This window comes from Erythrolamprus reginae, chromosome 1 (genome assembly GCF_031021105.1).
Source record: "Erythrolamprus reginae isolate rEryReg1 chromosome 1, rEryReg1.hap1, whole genome shotgun sequence".
NCBI classification, from domain to species: domain Eukaryota; kingdom Metazoa; phylum Chordata; class Lepidosauria; order Squamata; family Dipsadidae; genus Erythrolamprus; species Erythrolamprus reginae.
The window spans coordinates 222,866,198-222,887,274 of record NC_091950.1 but is presented as its reverse complement, the minus strand read 5'-3'; the positions used below and the strand labels follow the sequence as shown (position 1 = coordinate 222,887,274).

The 21,077-nt window shown below is 43.4% G+C and overlaps 1 pseudogene; it reads left to right on the top strand.

Annotated features, from left to right (window-relative positions):
* Positions 1-1,344: 1,344 nt before the first annotated feature.
* On the top strand, positions 1,345-19,856 carry LOC139171160 (E3 SUMO-protein ligase KIAA1586-like; annotated as a pseudogene).
* The last annotated feature ends 1,221 nt before the right edge of the window (positions 19,857-21,077 follow it).

The following is a 21,077-nucleotide window of genomic DNA, read 5'->3' as shown; positions in this document are numbered from 1 at the left end:
AGCAGTCATCTCCAAACAAACTGGTAATTTGTACATGTCCCTTATCAGTTCTGTGATACTTAGCTTGCAGCTGTGAGGCAATTCACAGTCCTTCTTCTTTCACAAAGTGAAACACACTTTGCTCTGGTTTAGTTTCAGAGCAGGAAAAATCAGCACACAAAAGGTCAAAGTCAATAAAGCAGTCACGAAACACAATGATCAGATAATCCTCCACAATGGCCAAACCCACAGGCTGCTATTTATAGCAGCCTCACTAATTACCACAGCCCCACCCAACCACAGGTGGCCTCATTTTCTTTGATAATAATCTCTCAGTTGTTGTTGCCTATGCATCGCTCTCCGCATGTGTGGCTGTATCATTAACTCTTGTTCTGAATCCAAGGAGGAGCTAGATAATTGATCTCCTTCTGAGCTGTCTGCCCCACTCTCCTCCTCCCTGTCACTCATGTCTTCTTGGCCAGAGGAGCCTTCATCAGCAGATTCCACTGGGGGCAAAACAGGCCTGCAGCATGTGGATGTCTCCCCCACATCCACAGTCCTTGGGGCAGGAGTAGGGCCAGAGCTAACCACAACAATAGTTAAAGAGTTTGTGACATAGAGTAAAAGTGATAGTTTATTTAAAGAAACTTTTTGATAAGAAGAAGAATAAAATATATTTCTTACAAGAAAGCCTGTTGCAGTGTTTTCTTTCTTTGAAGACTTCAGTTATTTATAGTTTTTCATCTGTGGCTAGTTGGTGGGGCTACCTTCTGCATTTGTAACTCTTAACACTACCCTGCAAGGGTTTTTCAACCCTATCCTCCGCCAGTTTAGGAGGGAGCGAGCCACCCTAAACAGGACAGCTGGAGATTCCACAGATGTAATCAGGGCATCTTATCACCTGGAGTGCCACTTGGTAAGTCTCAACATATGCACTTAGCAGTGTTCAGTTGGATTTACTTTTCCTCCAGTGCTCCTCTAGATGTCTCTTCTGGCGTTTCATCCCCCGGAGGTCCTCAGTAAACCAAGGAGATCTCCAGGGTCTACTGCCACAGAGAGATTGCAAAGGCACACTCCGGACAAGAGCCCCCACTGCTGCCATATTCAAGGCTGCAGCAAGGGACTCTGTCAAACTGTGTACAAGTGAGTCCAGTAAAATCCCAAGCACCTTCTGAAAGCCCTCTGGATCCATCAGGTGTCTGGGGGGAACCTTCTAATCAGTTTCACTTCCCTATGGGGGAGGATTGGAGTCCTAAAATCAAGCCATAGCAGAAAATGATCTGACCATGACAAAGGCAAGATATCTAAGCCCCTTTATTTCAGATCATTACTCAACTGCTCTAAGAGGAATACCATGTTGGGAGTATGGCCCCCCTCATGACCTGGACCCTGAATTACTTGGGTCAGATCCATGGTTGCCATGGTGGCATGAACCTGTGCGCCAACCCAGAGGATTCACTGAGTGATGGTAGGTTTAAGACTCCCAAGACAATGAGTCTGGGAAACTCCACCAGCAACCTGGCTACCTCCTCAAGTAGCATGGCAGGGCTTGGAGGCAGGTACATGAGTAACAAGCCCATCTGAACTCCTAGATCCAACTTCACAAAGAGCGACTCACCACCCGCAATCTTGGGAACAGCGAGCCTGTGTAAGCTGAAGATCTTCTTGGCTATAATAGCCACACCTCTCTGGGCCCAGCCAGATCTCAGTCACACATGCCAGGTCAGCCTCCTCATTCAAATGAACAACATGTGCCTAGTACTAAAACATTATTTCTTACAGTGTACAATTTGGCAGAAAGACGCACACCATTCTCAGACATTGAAAGACAGGTAAATTTGCTAACTGCAGATGAAATAAATCTGGGAGTAGGCTTGCATTCATGGAGATCCATGGTGAAAATAATTGATTTCTTTGCAACAAACCATGTTTACCAATATTATTGTAAAGAATCTGAAGTGTGTTTGAGCATTGACGAAGCCTCAATGTTATCAATGAAAGCAGTTGTGATAGTTTTTGGAAAAGGTGAGGATTCAGAATGCCCAACAACCATTTTCATTGAGCTGATGGAATTGGAAAAGATGCAGAGACCATATGTCTTCAGTGATGGGGAGGTTACATAAAGTTGGGTTTATCAAATAATATCTGCAAAAGCATTTAATACCATTCTGCTCTGATGCTGCCAGTATTATGCTTGAGAGAAAATCTGGAGTCAGCATCAGAAAAGCTAAAGAGTTCTCAAACATTGTAATCTGGCACTGCTTGAACCATGACCTCCAAACCTGTGCTGATTGACTCCATAAAGGATATCAAACAACTGAACCACTTTAAAATATTCCTTGACAAGGTACCCACCATTTTCCATAAATCCTGAAAGAGCCAGGCAGAGCTTTTCCAAATCTCTGAACAATTGGGCATTCAAATCATGAGGATTGGCTGAGTTTTGGGACCAAGATGGGCTGCCTGTAATATAAGGTCAATCATAACTGTGGGGCATGCATATCCAGTGCTACATCAGTTTTTTCTGGGCAATGCCTGTCTTCAAAATATAATTTCTTTTGCTGATTTGGCCCACATTCTAAATGAAATTTCTCTTCTGTCAAATGCCCTGCAAGGGAGAAACACAGGACCTTGGGCTGCAGTGACCATGCAATAATTGAATTCTACATAACAAAGGGAGGAAGACCTGAGAGGACTCAGACTTCAAGATTGGATTTCAGAAGAGCAGATTTTGATGGACTCAGAAGGAGGGTAGGAAGAAGCCAATGGTTGGAAGTCTTAAAGGACAGAAATGTCCCAGAAGAATGGGAAATCTTGTGAAATGAGTTTCTAGAAGCACAATCTTCAACAATTCCCAAAAGAAGAAAACATGGGAAGCATCTAGGGAGGCCACTGTGGTTGAACCCAAATCTTAATAACTTATTAAAAAGGGGGGGGGAAACCACTGTATGAAATGAAAGAAGGGGGATATTTCTAAGGAAGAATATAAGGCAGCCTGCAGCAACTGTACAGCAAGTATCAGAAAAGTTAAAGCTAAATATGAACTGAGTCTCGCAAGGAATGTAAAAAGTAATAATAAAAGGTTTGGGGGGGTACATCAAAAGAAAAAGAAAAGCTAAAGATGCTATAGGAGTTCTACAGAGGGAAAATGGTGAATTGATCAAAAACAATACTGAGAAAGCTGAACTTCTGGACAATTGTTTTGCATCTGTTTTTTCTGAAAAAGGACATACAATAACAGCTGGCCTTTATTCTGCTATTGAAGGAACAAAAGAACCAAAATACTTAATAGACAGAGAAATGGCGAGGGAACTCTTAGCTAATTTAAATGAATTCAAATCTCCAAGCCCAGATGAACTACATCCCAGGGTACTGAAAGAACTATCAGAAGTAATAGCAGAACCACTTGCAGTGATCTTTGAAAATTCATGGACAACAGGAGAAGTTCCTGTAGAATGGAGGAGGGCAAATGTTGTCCCTATCTTCAGAAAGGGTAAAAAGGTGGGACCAGGAAACTACAGGCCTGTGAGTCTGACTTCAATACCAGGAAAGCTCCTTGTACAAGTTATAAAGCAGCATGTGTGCCAGCACTTGGTTAGGAATGCAGTAATTAATGCAGAGCCAACATGAGTGCAGAGCCAACATGGATTTGTAAGAAAAAAATCATGTCAGACTTATCTAATTTCTTTCTGTGATAGAATTACCAAATGGGTTAATCAGGGAAATGCAGTAGATGTGGTATATTTTGACTTCAGTAAAGCATTTGACAAAGTATCTCATTCCATCCTTATTGAAAAAATGGTTATGGGATTGACAAAAGTATAGTTAGATGGATTCAAAACTGGCTTAGTGATGGCACTCAAAGAGTGGTAAGAAATGGTTGCACATCCAATTGGAAGAATGTTTCAAGTGGAGTATCACAAGGGTCTGTCCTAGGCCCAGTGCTATTTAACATACAGTGGAACCCCGACATAAGAGCTGCTCTACTTAAGAGCAACTCGAGATAAGAGCTGGGAGGGGAGAGATATTTTTGTTCTACTTACAAGCCCAAATTCGAGATACAAGCGCCAAGGAGCTGTCTCCTGAAGCCAAACGCTAACTTCCGTGTTCGGCTTCAGGAGACAGCTGCGAAGCGGCGCACGTGTTTTAAAAGGTTGCAGCCGGCCTGGGGGGCTCGGGGGGGTGCTTGCAGCTTTCTTTCTTGCTCTTTTTCTTTCTCTCTTTTACCTTCCCTTCCTCTATTTCTTCTTTTCTTTCTCCTTCCCACCTTCTTCCCTCCCTCCCTCCCTTCACTCATTCCTCTCTTACTCTCCCCTTTCATAAGTTTCCTTGCTTCCTTCCTCTGTTCCTGTCCCTTCCCCCTTTCTTTCTTTCTTTCTTTCTTTCTTTCTTTCTTTCTTTCTTTCTTTCTTTGCTCTTTTTCTTTCTCTCTTTTACCTTCCCTTCCTCTATTTCTTCTTTTCTTTCTCCTTCCCACCTTCTTCCCTCCCTCCCTCCCTTCACTCATTCCTCTCTTACTCTCCCCTTTCATAAGTTTCCTTCCTTCCTTCCTCTGTTCCTGTCCCTTCCCTCTTTCCTTCCTTCCTTCCCACCCTCCGTCCATTCATTCACCCATTCCTCTCTTGATCGCTTAAAGCCGGTCCCTGGTGCAAAAAGGGTTGGGGACCTCTGTCCTACAGGATTGGGTGGCAGAGAAGTTGAACATATGTAAATTTAAAAGTTTAAGAAAGTTTACAAGTTAAGTGAAAGAAACTTCATTATTCATTTATATGTACATGTACATTTCTTCATTAAAAACATATCTTTCTGCATAATTTAGACTAACTTTGTGAGTTTTTTGAGGGCTGGAACCAATTAAAATTATTTACATTAATTCCTATGGGGAAAAGTCGTTCGAGATAAGAGCTGCTCGACTTAAGAGCCCAGGTCCGGAACGAATTAAACTCGTATCTCGAGGTACCACTGTATTTATAAATGATCTAGATCAGTGGTTCTCAACCTTTCTAATGCCGTGACCCCTTAATACGGTTCCTCATGTTGTGATGACCCCCAGCCATAAGTCTAGCACCAATCCTCCCAACAGAGCTTTAAGCTGATTGGCAGGAAGGTCAGAGGGATGCTATCACTGTAAACACCTGATTGGTCAGATTGTAAAAAAATATGTTTCAAGGTGCCAGAATAGAAGCTTCAGTTCCTAACACCATGGGAAATTTGTCTTTTCCCGTGGTCTTAGGTGACCCCTGTGGAATGATTGTTCGACCCCCAAAGGGGTCCTGACCCCCAGGTTGAGAACCACTGATCTAGATGAAGGAATTGAAGGAAAACTTATCAAATTTGCTGGTGTCACAAAGCTAGGTGGTATTGCTAATACTAAACAAGATAGAAATAGGATTCAAAAAGATCTAGACAAGCTTGAACAATGGGCTGAAACTAACAGAATGGTATTTAACAGAGAAATGCAAGATCCTACATCTGAGCAAAAATAATGAGAACAACACATATAGAATGGGAGGAATGTGTCTGAGCAGCAGCACAAGTAAGAAGGCCCTGGGTGTATTGGTAGATCACAGATTAAACAGTGTGAAGCAGCTGCAAAAAAGGCAAACACAATCCTAGGATGTATCAAGAGGAGCATAGAATATCGCCGATGATGTAAAACTCTTCAACACCACCGCTAACACAACTGCTCTCCAAAAAGGCCTGAACTCTGTTTCTGAGTGGTCTAACACATGGCAACTCCAAATCTCAACTAGCAAATGCTCTGTCCTACACATTGGAAAAAGAATCTGAACTCCAAATACGAACTGAATAATCAAATTATCACAGATAACCCCCACTCGGTTAAAGACCTCGGTATACTAATAACAAAAGATTTAAATGCCAAAGCCCACTGCAACAACATAGCAAAGAAGGCTTCAAGAGTTTATTTATTTTTATTTTATTTATTTATTTTGTCCAATACACAATACATATAGAAGAGAATAGACATGTAGTAATATATATAAAGAAAAGGATAGAAGAAAATATATAAAAATAGAGGAGAAGATATATGAAAGGAAGAAAATATATATGATATATGAGATAAAGGAGAGACAATTGGACAGGGGACAAAAGGCACACTAATGCACTTATGTACGCCCCTTACTGACCTCTTAGGAACCTGGAGAGGTCAATCGTGGATAGTCAAAGGGAGAAATGTTGGGGGTTAGCGATTGACACTATTGAGTCCGGTAATGAGTTTCATGCTTCGACAACTCGATTGCTAAAGTCATATTTTTTTACAGTCAAGTTTGGAGCGGTTAATATTAAGTTTGAATCTGTTGCGTGCTCTTGTGTTGTTGCAGTTGAAGCTGAAGTAATCATTGACAGGCAGGACGTTGCAGCATATGATCTTGTGGGCAATACTTAAATCATGTTTTAGACGTCGTAGTTCTAAGCTTTCTAGATCCAGGATTGATAATCTGTTTTCGTAGGGCATTCCGTTTCGAGTGGAGGAGTGAAGGGCTCTTCTGGTGTGATGATGACCCTCTGTAGTGTAGGGTTCCCTGCCTAAGCAGGGGGTTGGACTAGAAGACCTCCAAGGTCCCTTCCAACTCCATTGTTCTATTTCTATTCCAGCCGTCTTGAAGAAACAAAAGTCAGCCCAGGTCTTTGCCTGTCGCTCAAGGAGTTAAATTCATTTTGCCATTGACAATTAATGTCGGGAGGCCCGTCCCATAGATTTATTTTATTTATTTATTTTGTCCAATACACAATGAGGGTTTTAGTGGGTATATATCTATATACACATAGTAAAATACATGATGAAGGTTATAGAGAAGATACTCATAGTAAAATATATCTAAGAAATAATAGAAAAGAAGGTATAGTAAGAGAATATATCAATTAAAGAGAATAGAACATATCAATGTTGTTGTGGTTGAAGCTGAAGTAGTCGCCGACAGGCAGGACGTTGCAGCATATGATCTTGTGGGCAATACCTAGATCTTGTTTAAGGCGTCTTAGTTCTAAACTTTCTAGGGCCAGGATTGAAAGTCTAGTCTCGTAGGGTATTCTATTTCAAGTGGAGGAGTGAAGGGCTCTTCTGGTGAAGTATCTTTGGACATTTTCAAGGATGTTAATGTCTGAGATGCGATATGGGTTCCAAACAGATGAGCTGTATTCGAGGATGGGTCTGGCAAAATCCTGGGCCTAGAAAGCCTAAGATGCCTTAAACAAGATCTAGGTATTGCCCACAAGATTATATGCTGCAACGTCCTGCCTGTCAGCGACTACTTCAGCTTCAAGCACAACAACACAAGAGCCCACAACAGATTTAAACTTAATATTAACCGCTCCAAACTTGACTGTAAAAAATATGACTTCCGCAACCGAGTTGTCGAAGTGTGGAACTCATTACCAGACTCCATAGTGTCATTCCCAAACCCCCAACACTTTACCCTTAGATTATCCATGGTTGACCTATCCAGATTCCTAAGAGGTCAGTAAGGGGCGAGTACAAGTGCACTAGAATGCCTTCTGTCCCCTGTCCTATTGCTCTCTTATATCTCCTATACCTTTCTTCTATTCCTATATCTCTTCTTCTATTCTTTCATTGATATGTTCTATTCCTATATCTTCTCTTCTATTCTTTCTTAGATATATTTTACTATGAGTATACCCTCTATAACCTTCATCATGTATTTTACTATGTGTATACCCACTAAAACCCTCATTGTGTATTGGACAAAATTAATCAATAAATAAAATGAAATAATTATTCCTCTCTACAGTACTTTGGTATGACCACACTTGGAATACTGTGTTCAGTTCTGGGGTTCCCAATTTAAAAAGGACATTGATAAACTAGAGCAAGTTAAAAGGAGAGTCACAAGGATGGTGAGTGGTCTGGAAACCATGTCCTATTAGGAATGGTTAAAGGATCTAGGGATGTTTAGTCTGCAAAGGAGAAGACTGAGAGGAGATTTGATAACTGTCTACAAATATCTGAAGGGCTGTCACAGAGCAGAGAGATCAGCATTGTTCTCATTAGCCTGTGGAAGGACTAGAAACAATGGAATGAAACTGCAAGGGAGTAGATTTAGATTAGATATCAGAAAAAACTTTCTAACAGCAAGGATGATAAACTGGTGGAACAGTTTGCTACAGGAGGTGGTGAGCTCGCCTTCACTGGAGATCTTCAAACAGAGACTGGACAGTCATCTTTCTGGAGTGTTTTAGTGAATCCTGCATTGAGCAGGGGGTTGGAAACCAATGACCCTGGAGGTCCCTTCCAACTCTATGATTCTATGATTCTATAATTATAAAGGCCAAAAAAATTGTATTGCGATCAATTAAAGCATTTGAAATGCTTAGAAAAGGAAAGGGCCCATATGAAAATAAGGTTGATGGAATGATAACTTCAGAAGCTTTCCAAAATATAAAATTTGTTCACAATCAATAATTTGTTGCACTTCCTCATGAAAAACCTCTGGAAAGCATAATCACCAATTTGAAAAAAAGGCTGATGAATTGCCAGATGCAAACAAATTACAATTTCTCACATATTTGGAGCTGGATTACTGGAACATTGTAGATGTATCATTCTATGGGCAGAAGCAGAGGAAGGATTGATTGAATTTGGCAAAATGTTTAATTACGAAACTGATTTGAATGACTACAAGGATTTTTGAAAAATATTCTCAAAGATCCTCAGAACTATACAATTCCTGACAGTGTCAAAAAGCTAGAGATATTATCAGGACAATTGCTTTTAGTTTAGCAGAGGCAGAAAAGGGGTTCTCAAAAATGAACCTACCGTATGTTTGGTGTATAAGACACACCTTTATACTGCAAAAAACTGGGTGCGTCTTATACACTGAATGCAGTTGGGTGGTGGTTAGCAGTGGCGGTATCAGCCCTCCCTTAGTTTGGCAGCAGCAGCTTTCTCATGCCGCTGACCAGCCTGAATGCAAAAATGTTAATATTAAGTTTGAATCTGTTGCGTGCTCTTGTGTTGTTGCAGTTGAAGCTGAAGTAATCATTGCCACTGCTGCTGACTGCCACTGCAGTCACCCTGCCGCAGGTACCCTGTTCTCCTTCCCACCGCCACGCACACACTTTCCTTCACTGCCATCCCCACCCCGGTCTCCTCTTCCGTCTCTTATGTCAAGATGGCAGAGCTAACCTGAGCTTCCGCCAGCAGCAGCATTTGAGTTTGCTACAGCAAATAAGGTTGATTTGCTGAGAGTTGCAAGTGCCGAGCTGCTATGCTGCTTTCCTCATCAACCGGGAGGGGGAAGGAAAGGTGGGCGTGACTAACCTACCAAGGGAGAGAAGCACCGAGGAGAGAAGCACAACAACTCGGCACTTGCAAATCTTTTCCCAAGTCTTGAATCAACCTCATTTGCTGTAGCAACTTCAAATGCCTCAAAAAAGAGTTGCAAATGCCAAGCTGCCATGCTGCTTTCCTCGGTGGCTGGGAGCGGGAAGGAAAGGTGGGCGTGATTAACCTACCAAAGTCCACACCATTCCAAGCACTTCCGGTCCAATGCCAACCAGTTTTCTCACCCAAGCAGCCCAACTGAAACAGTGGATCATCGTGGGAATGGAAAGATGTAAATAGCTAAGAATAGATAAAGGGGGGGGGGATAAGATGTGTTCCCAGTTTACAACTTCCTGGTAAATCTTGCAGGTTCTTAAAGTAACCATAACCACAACCACAACCACAACCATAACCATAACCATAATCAAAATCAATCATAATCATAATCATAATCATAGTCACAGTCACAGTCACAGTCACAATCACAATCACAATCACAATCACAATCACAATCACAATCATAATCATAATCATAATCATAATCAATCATAATGTAGTGGGATGCCACCCCACTGATGGGTACGCCTTGTCATGGTAGTGGGGCTTGTATGCTTCAATGAAGCTGAGAGCTGTGCTGGTGGTAGTGTAAACTACTGATAGATCTAACCTTGCCGGTGTGGTCAAAGCAAAGGAGCCAGACGAAATGTACCTAACCCATTTAAACTAATGGAGAGACAAAACAAAAAGAAGTCCGTACTGGCTCGGATAAAAAGGACCGCGGTGGTTGCTGTGGAACCTGGGAAGTCATTGACAAATGAGCTACAAGAACAAAACAAACAAAGCTTACAAATAAAAAAGCAGCAGAAATTCTCAATGGCAGAGAATCGCACAATCATGAAGTGTTATTACAACTCGGAGCCTAAAAAACATGGGTATCAAAGACAGATGTACCAATCAGCGACGACTCATAATCAGGAACCAAATGTTCAGTGACATCGAATTAGAAGAAATACAGAAAATTTGCAAAATAGAAACACCAAAATCTGATCTGGCACCAGTAGAAGCTCCAATAAGATCTGGAGTCACTGCACAACTGGAATCTGATGAAAACTTGGAAAGACAGCAAGAAGCTGCAGATGAGTCACTTGGCACTATGACTCAAAGGCAGCAAGAACTGAAGGACCAAATACTTGCTCATGCAGGGTCCAATGCAGAGCGAAAGAGACTGCCAGCCTTAAAAAACATAAGCAAGAAACGACTTGTCCCACTGATGGAAGATATTAACTCTGCACTTGCAACTGTCAATGTAACTTCAATTGAAGAATTGAATCAGCTTGCCTACAGTACAGCTGTGATAGTAACTGAATAACTAGGGTTATTGCAACAGAAACCAATCGGAAAACCAACTGGAAAACCAAAATGGAAAATCCGACTAGAACTGAAAATCAAAAGCTTGAGATCAGATGCAAGTAACTTGAGGAACATTAAGGAGCAGAAACTGAACAATCAGAAGATCAAAGACTATTTGACAAAAAAGTACTGGCTTAGTACAAGAAAGATTGAGGAAGCACTGGAAATTGTAAAGCAGCAGATAACAGCGACAGCCAGGAAAATTGAGTGATATGAAGATAGGATCACCCAGTACAGGCAGCATCAAACATTTCAATCCAACCAGAGGCAGTTGTACCAGAACCTGCTCAGCAAACAAATAAGAAAATTGAAAAGCAAGAGGTGAAAATAACAACAAAGTTCTGGAAAGATCTCTGGGAGGTCGAAAAGGACTATAACAAAACTACTGGGTGGAAAGGGAGTTTGAGAAAAAATTCTCAAAGAGCAATATGCAGCAGCTGGAAATAACACCTGAAATGATTGCAACAAGAGTGAAGAAAGTAAAGAACTGGACATCCCCTGGTCAGGTGCATGGTTTTTGGCTGAAATACCTGACCAGCCTGAATGCAAAAATGGCTGAATTGTTCAACAAAATGCTGCAAACAGGAAATATCAGTGAATGGCTTACAACTGGCAGAACATATTTAATACAGAAAGATGCAGCAAAAGGAGCCATACTAGGAAACTACAGGCCAATAACATGTTTGCCGACCATGCTCAAACTGCTGACATGCATCATACTGACAGAATTCAGGACTACCTAGAAGAAAATGACATCATGCCAGTGGAGCAAAAGGGCAATAAAAGACGAAGCAGAAGTATGAAAGACCAGCTCCTAATTGATAAAATGATTTCGGAGAACTGTAAGAACAGGAAAACAAACCTATACATGACCTGGATTGACTAGAAGAAAGCCTTTGACTTTGCCACACAGCTGGATCATAAAATGCCTGGAAGTCATTGGAGTCAATGAAAACATCAGGAAATTCATAGAAAAGGCGATGAAATATTGGAAGACTGAGGTTTTGTTGGGAATGAAAGTTATGGACTGATCAACATCAGAAGGGGCATCTTCCAGGGGGACTCTTTGTCCCCATTGCTATCCATCATCGCTATAATCCCACTGTCACTGATCCTACAGAAAACAAACCTAGGCTACCAAACTGCTAGGAATTCACCAAAAATTTCACATCTGCTGTATATGGGTGACCTGAAGTTGTACGGAAAATCAGAAACTGAGATAGTCACTAACCAACACTGTGCGAATTTTCAGCAATGACATCAGCATGGAGTTTGGCCTGGATAAATGTGCCACAGTGGCACTGAAAAAGGGGAAAATCACTGAAAGTGAGGGCATTGAAATGCCAAATGGTCAAACCATCAAGTGCCACCAGCCAGAAGCCTACAGATACTTGGGCATCTTGCAACTGGATAATATCAAGCATTTATTTATTTTATTTTTTATTTATTTATTACTTAGATTTGTATGCCGCCCCTCTCCGAAGACTCGGGGCGGCTCACAACACGTAGAAACAAATCATAAATAATCTAACAAATTTAAAATATTTAAAGATTTAAAAAGATCCCATATACTAACAGACATACACACACGCATACCATATATAAATTAAACATGCCCAGGGGGAGATGTTTCAGTTCCCCCATGCCTGATGGCAAAGGTGGGTTTTAAGGAGTTTACGGAAGGCAGGAAGAGTAGGGGCAGTTCTAATCTCCGGGGGGAGTTGGTTCCAGAGTTGGTTCCACAGAGAAGGCTCTTCCCCTGGGGCCCGCCAACCGACATTGTTTAGTTGATGGGACCCGGAGAAGGCCCACTCTGTGGGACCTAATCGGTCACTGGGATTCGTGCGGCAGGAGGCGGTCTCAGAGATATTCTGGTCCAATGCCATGAAGGGCTTTAAAGGTCATAACCAACACTTTGAATTGTGACCGGAAACTGATCGGCAGCCAATGCAGACTGCGGAGTGATGGAGAAACATGGGCATACCTAGGTAAGCCCATGACTGCTCTCGCAGCTGCATTCTGCACGATCTGGAGTTTCTGAACACTTTTCAAAGGTAGCCCCATGTAGAGAGCATTACAGTAGTCGAACCTCGAGGTGATGAGGGCATGAGTGACTGTGAACAATGAGTCCCGGTCCAGATAGGGCCGCAACTGGTGCACCAGGCGGACCTGGGCAAACGCCCCCCTCGCCACAGCTGAGAGATGTTTTTCTAATGTGAGCTGTGGATCGAGGAGGACGCCCAAGTTGCGGACCCTCTCCGAGGGGGTCAATAATTCCCCCCCCAGGGTGATGGACGGACAGATGGGATTGTCCTTGGGAGGCAAAACCCACAGCCACTCCATCTTATCCAGGTTGAGCTTGAGTCTGTTGACACCCATCCAGGCCCCAACAGCCTCCAGGCACCGGCACATCACTTCCGCCGCTTCGTTGACTGGGCATGGGGTGTGAAAGCATGGTCATGTGAAAACTGTGATCAGCAAAGAGTACACCCAGAGGACCAGAAAAATTTTGAAGAGCAAATTGAATGGTGGCAACACTATCCAGGCTATAAATACTTGGGCCATACCTGTCATTAGATACACAGCTAGCATAGTGAACTGGACTCAAGCAGAGCTGGACAACGTGGACAGGAAAACCAGAACACTGACGATCCATCATGCACTACACCCCCGCAGTGATGTTGACAGGCTGTATTTACCAAGGAAAATAAGCGGCAGAGGACTTTGGCAAGTGAAGCAGACAGTGGAAGAAGAGAAGCATGCATTAGCTGACTATGTGAAGGAGAGCAAAGAGTCAGTGTTAATGGAGGTCCACAATAGGAAGCTTCTCAAAGTGAAGCAAACTAAGGACCAGTACAGAAAAACTGTAACTCAATGTTGTATACACAGTTTATTTATTTTATTTATTAGATTTTTTTGCCGCCCCTCTCCGAAGACTCGGGGTGGCTCACAACAGCAATAAAAAACAATATAACAGTGGAACAAATCTAATATTAAAAACATATAAAATCCTATCATTATTTTAAAAACCAAACAGCAACATTCATACCAAACATAAAACAAAGTATAAAAAAGCCTGGGGGAAAGGTGTCTCAACTCCCCCATGCCTGGTGGTATAAGTGAGTCTTAATCAGTTTACGAAAGACAGGAAGGGTGGGGGCAGTTCTAATCTCCAGGGGGAGTTGGTTCCAGAGGGCTGGGGCTGCCACAGAGAAGGCTCTTCCCCTGGGGCCTGCCAAACAACATTGTTTAGTCAACGGGACCCGGAGAAGGCCAACTCTGTGGGACCTTATCGATCGCTGGGATTCGTGCGGTAGCAGGCGGTTCCTGAGGTACTCTGGTCCAATGCCATGTAGGACTTTAAAGGTCATGACCAACACTTTGAATTGTGACCGGAAACTGATTGGCAGCCAATGCAAGCCATGGAGTATTGAAGAAACGTGGGCGAATCTTGAAAGCCCCACGATGGCTCTCGCGGCTGCATTCTGCATGATCTGAAGTTTCCCAACACTTTTCAAAGGTAGCCCCATGTAGAGAGCATTGCAGTAATCGAACCTCGAGGTGATGAGGGAATGAGCAACTGTGAGCAATGACTCCCTGTCCAAATAGGGCCGCAACTGGTGCACCAGGTGAACCTGGGCAAACGCCCTCCTCGCCACAGCCGAAAGATGATGTTCCAATGTCAGCTGTGGATCGAGGAGGACAACCAAGTTGCGAACCCTCTCTGAGGGGGCCAGTAGTTCCCCCCCGGGTAATGGACGGACAGATGGAATTGTCATTGGAAGGCAAGACCCACAGCCACTCCGTCTTGTCTGGGTTGAGTTTGAGTTTGTTGACACACATCCAGGCCCCAACAGCATCCAGGCACCGGCACATCACTTCCACTGCTTCACTGACTGGACATGGGGTGGAGATGTATAACTGGGTATCATCGGCGTATTGATGATACCTCACCCCATGCCCTTGGATGATCTCACCCCTGTCCCGGGCCCACTAGAGATCATCCATCAACGCGACCAAAGCAGTTTCCATGCTGTAGCCGGGCTTGAATCCAGACTGCTGAGGACCTAGATAATCGGCTTCTTCCAAGGACCGCTGGAGTTGGAGCACCACCACCTTCTCAACAACCTTCCCCATAAAGGGAAGGTTAGAGACTGGACGGTAGTTATTAAACACGGCTGGGTCCAGGGAAGGCTTCTAGAGGAGGGGGTGCACAAGTGCCTCCTTATAAAGGGCCAGAAAGGACCCCCTCCCCAAGGAGGCGTTGACAATCTCCTGGGCCCAGGTCCGTGTCACCTCTCGGCCGGCCGAAACCAACCAAGAGGGACACAGATCCAGTAGACAGGTGGCGGAACTCACAGCTCCAATGGCCTTGTCCACTTTATCAGGTGTCACCAAGTCAAACTCCTCCCAGATGTATGGACAAAGACGTTTAGCCCCAGTCACCTCGACTGACTCATTGTCAGCCGATACTGCTATGCAATCGGATCCGAGCGACTTTATCAGTGAAAAATGAGTTAAATTCCTCGGCACTACCCTGCAAGGGCTTCCCAACTCCCCCCTGGTTTAGAAGGGAGCGGGTCACCCTAAACAGAGCAGCCGGGCGGAATTCTGCTGATGCAATCAGTTGGTGGAACAAAGCATTGATTGGCCAGTTCTTGGAGAAGATTGAAGGCAAAGTGGATAAAGAAAGACCTGATCATGGCTTACAAGTGGAACACTCAAAAAGGAGACAGAAGGAATAATACTGGCGGCACAAGAACAGGCCATTAGAACAAATGCTGTCAAAGCCAGAATTGAAAAATCAACAGACGATCCAAAGTGCAGACTCTGTTAAGAAACAGATGAAACAATCGATCACATACTCAGCTGCTGCAAAAAGATCGCACAGACTGACTACAAGCATAGACATGATGCTGTGGCATAGATGATCCACTGAAACTTGTGCCAGAACTACCATTTACCAGTGGCAAAGAACTGGTGGGATCATAAGCCTGAAAAAGTGGTCAAAAATGAGCAAGCGAAACTACTGTGGGACTTCCGACTTCAGAGTGACCGAATTCTGAAGCATAACACACCAGACATCCTGATTGTGGAGAAAAAGAAAGTATGGATCATCGACATTGCAATCCCAGGAAACAGCAGAATTGAGGAGAAGCAGCTAGAGAAATTAGTGAAATACGAAGATCTAAAAATTGAGCTGCAACGACTCTGGCATAAGCCAGTGAAAGTGGTCCCAGTGGTACTTGGCACGCTGGGCACAGTGCCAAAGGATCTCAGCGAATATTTGAAAACCATCGGAATTGACAAAATCTCCATATGTCAATTGCAAAAGGCCGCTTTACTGGGATCAGCAAACATAATTCGCCGCTACATCACGCAGTCCTAGGTGCTTGGGAAGCACCCAACTAGTGATGAAATACGAAATCCAGCATAGTGATCTCGTTTGCTGTGTTGTATTGACATAATAGTAATAGTAATAGTAATAGTAATAATTTATTAGACTTGTATGCCGTCCCTCTCCGAAGACTTGGAACGGCTCACAACAAAATACAAAGCACAAATCTAATATTAAAAACAAATATAAAAACCCATTATAAAAAGGCATACCATCCAAACAAACCATACATAAAATGAAACGGCTAAGGGTCATTTAGGTCCCCCAAGCCTGGTGGCCTAGGTGGTTTTTCAGTAGTTTGCGAAAGGCAAGGAGCCTTCTCTCTTGAGGAAAACGGGAGTTTAGCTGAATCTTTAGTGGTCTAAAATGGGGGTCTCCCACCTTGGCAACTTTAAGATTTGTGGACTTCAACTCCCAAAGTTCCTAAGCCAGCAAAAGTGGCTAAGGGACTCTGGGAGTTGTAGTCCGCAACGTTTAAAATTTGCCAAGGTTGGGGACCCTTGCTCTAGAAGCACTCCTTTTAATATTTCAGGTTTATCATCATCATCACCATATATTTCCATGCACTTCATTTGTAAAAATTGGAGTAGTCAAGAGACTTGATTGTATCGCTTTGGTTGTGTTATTCTTGTGCAAGTGCATGCAAGTAAAGTCTTTCTTTCTGTGTCTGTTCTTTGTGTAGGTCATTGGAGCAAGGTGATCAGTTGGTAGTGTTGAAAGCCAACGGAATAGTCATCTTCCTTCTGTAAGTAGGTCTTTTATTTATTTTGTGTACTTATTTTATTCTTATTTAAGTAGTAAGTGAACAAAATAACTTCCCTTTTTTATATCTTCTTTTTGTAGGTCATTCATTGGGGCCAAGAATTCAATGACATCGACTTGACCACTCCTGCTTGATCACATGACTGCCAAGCCACTGCCACCCGGTCACATGAATAAATAAATATTTTATTCATTTATTTATTTGTTTGTTTTTTTGTCCAATACACAATAAAGATTGAAGAGAATAGACATGTAGTAATATATATCAAAGAAAGGATACAAGAAAAGTCCAACTGTCTCTCCTTTATCTCCTATATCTTTTCTCCTATATCTTATCTGGAAGAAAAGATATAGGAGATATAGGAGAGACAGTTGGACTTTTCTTCTATCCTTTTTTGATATATATTACTACATGTCTATTCTCTTCAACCTTTATTGTGTATTGGACAAACAAACAAACAAATAAAATAAATCCACAAAATTAAACCACAGAATCAATAATAAAAAGAATTATTTCTGCTGTTTAAAACAGATAGCAGGCTCTTAGCTGCTCTACACTATTTCTATGCACTTTAAACTTGTAGGTTCTCAGAAGGAAGATGTCAACCTTCTCTTATGCTGCTGCATCTCTTTCGCTTGGTTGTCAATATTTATGGGGTGGGTTAGAGATAAGGGGTGTGGGAGGGAAGAGCACAGGAGGAGAATTAGGTTTCGTTTTCCTAGGTACCAGGAGGAGACCGTTAGAGGAAAATTCCAGAAGAGTGACGTGAGGGCCAAGATGTATCCACCTGATGGTTATGGACAATAGGGATTGGGCATTTCCCCAAAGAAGTTGGAAAAGGGGTTTTGATATATGCTTGTATCGCGCCATTTTCTCAGACTTTGCTTTTCTTTCGATGCTTCTAGTTCTGATTTTGATAAATTCACTTTTGAAGTTTTACAAAAAGGACTCTGAGTTTAATTTGTCTAAATTCTGACTGGCAGCTTGATATTAAGCAAAGTCAGCCTTTACACTCATTCCTGGAGAAGCAATTCTATCAGGGATTGGCAAATATGTCCCAACGCGAAAGCGAGGGAGATTTTTCCAGAGAGGATATTTCCCAGAGAAGCCTCTCTCCTCTGATACTCCAAAAGGAGGGAGCTCTGGGGCACAGCAGAGATGAGATTAACAGCCTCAAGATGAGCTGGTGAGAAGAGCTCCCCGATGGGCTATAGGTGTTGGCATAAGTGATTTCCCTGATGATGTAATGGGGGATTCTGATACCAAAGGGGCGTACATAAGTGCACTAGCCTGCCTTTCATCTCCTGTCCAATTGTCTCTCCTTATCTCATATATTATATATCTTTTCTTCCTTTCATATATCTTCTCCTCTACTTTATATCCTTTCTTTATATATAATACCTCATGTCTATCCTCTTCAATATGTATTGTGTATTGGACAAAATAAATAAAAATAAATAAATAAATAAATAATGTGACCCATCGCAAGAAACAAAAGAAAGAGAAGTGGGTGGTCAGTCAGGAGGGGCACCTGCTGACGGAGCTGGTAACCGGCATCAGTGAAATCCTATCAGTGGTGGAGAAGAAAAGTCAGAGAGACCTAAAAGGCCTCATGAGTGAGGAGGAGGGGGAGGATGAAGAGACAGCTGGGCCCTCTGGGTAGGGAGTGCAGCGGAGAGCAGCAGCCCAACGCCCCCCTCTGGCACAAGATCTGAGTCCTTTGACCCCAAGGCGTATGCAGCAAAGGGAGGGGATTCCCACAGAAGTAAGGCACCGACCACCCCTCCCTTCACCCAGTGGTACGATGGGGTACCAGGAGGCCTGAGATATTTCCTGGCCCAAATAAATCAATACATGGAAGATTATGAGGATGAGTTCCCTAATGACCCGGCCTGGGTGAGGGTTGTAACCTGCTCATTAGACAGGAAAGCTGCAAATTGGATGGTGTCCCTCCATGAATGGGAAGGACGCCGTCCTTAGGAATTTTGATCAGTTTATGACCGCCCTCAGAGCGCGCTTTGAGGATCTCCTGGCTGAAAGAAAAGCCAGAACCAAGCTGAAAACGCTGAAATAAGGGGGGAGATCAGTCACAGAATATACCCAAGAGTTCCGGGAGCTGATGTTAGTTCGTATCCAATGAACATCCTCATGGAGTACTTTATGGATGGGTTAAATGATGAGGTTTACCAGCATTGCTGAGCCAGAGCAACCCAGAGAAACCTCAGCAGACGGTTCCAGCTGGCGGCGGAGGTGGAGGTCAACCTCCTGAGAAGCCAGTGGGATAAAAGTTCCCCCTTGGGGAGGGAACAGGGCCTGAAGAAGGGCACCAGAGCATTTCCAGATAAACCCAAACCTACAGCTTGTTTCCGAAGGAGGGGCACCGAGCAGCAGAGTGCCTGGCCAAACCTGTGCCGAGAGTGACCCCTACTGGCGGAAAGAAGCTGGAGCAACGCACCAAGAAAACCCCAGATGCTGGGCAAATGGGAAAGGAAACCATAGAGGTCGCCCCCCAAAAGGGGAGGAGTTGGGATCTCTGTTGCGTCCAATAATGGTGGATAGCAAGCCGGAAGAAGTCATGTTGGTATGGTGTTGGATGCGTATACATTCCATTCACCTTAAGGGACCCGACAGGGGGGACAAGGGGAACTATGTTAGCCCTTTTGGATTTGGTCTGAACCAGGAACCTTATGTCTCCGGAGGTGGCAGAGAGTTTGGGCCTCAAGCTACGAGGCCTGAGGGACCCCATTTCATTTACCCAGTTGGATGGATCAATGGCAGGGGGGAAACCAGCCACCCATGAGACTGGGACTCTCATCATGACAATGGGGTCCCACCAAGAGACTATACAGTTTATTGTGGGACCCTTACCGGATAATGCAGTCATACTGGGACTAACTTGGCTACAAAAGTGGAATCCTGAAATTAACTGGCGCACTGGTGCCGTGACAATTACCTACCAAGGAAATGATGAACTGGGGTTTGTCTTAGCAGAACTGGGCTAGAGAAACCCCCCTGGGATGGAAAGGATTATAGGGGAGGAAAAAATCCCTAAAGAGTATTGGGATCTTAAGGCAGTCTTCAGTGAAAGGGAAGCCGATAGGTTGCCACCCCAGGGCCACAGACTTTAGCATTGATATATTGCCTGGGGCTAAACTGCCAAAATCTAATATGTATTCCTTAACCCCTGGAGAACTGGGTGAGCTATGTAGGTTCATTGACAAGAACTTGGCAAGGGACTTCATACAGCCAGCGAGGCCTCAAATGGCAGCCCCTATCATGTTCCGTGAGAAGAAAGATGGCTTTCTTCGTTTGGTTGTTGACTTTAGATTTCTCAACATGATTTGCATGCATAATGTGTATCTTCTGCCACTAATGAAGGACATGTTGACCTACCTAGCGAGAGGGCTAATTGTGTTGGAGCAGTACCTTAGGTGTTTCTTGAATTATCAGCAGGATAATTGGAGCAAACTTCTACCATTCGCAGAGGTAGCATATAACAACTCACTACATAATAGTACGGGGTTCACTCCATTTAAATTGGTGAGTGGACAGGAATTTGTGCCTATCCCAGAACTACCCCAGGATGAGCCTAAACATCCATCCTTAAAGGAATGGGTAGCACAGTTGAAGGCAAATTGGCTTGTAGCTCGTAAGGCATTGGATGAGGCTCATGATGCCCACAAGGCACAGGCTGACAAGAAAAGAAGAGCTGCAGTGGATTACAAAGTGGGTGATAGAGTTTAGCTCTCCATGAAGTTCTTGAGGACCACTCAGAAGTCAAAGAAATTAGGTGCTAAGTATGTGGGTCATTTTCCAATTGTGCAGATAGTGAATTCGGTGACAATGAAATTAGAATTGCCGAAAACGTTATGGAAAATTTACCCAGTGTTCCATGTAAGTTTACTTAAACCGAAATGGACTTGTGAATTGCGCCTTGCTCACGCAGATCCCCCGGCCCCTTTGTTCATTGTGGGAGAGCAACATTTTGAGGTTAAAGAAGTGTTGGACTTGAGGAAATATAGGGGGGAAATTCAATATTTAGTGGCGTGGAAGCACTTCCTTGCTTCACATTCGGAATGGGTCGATGAGAAACACATGAATGCCCAGAGAGAAATTGATCGGTTTAGAACAAAGTACCCTGATAAGCTCTGATGTAAAAATGTATATATTGGTGTTGTTTTGTCTTTTTCTTTTATAGGACTGAAGTCCCTGTTCCAGAGGGT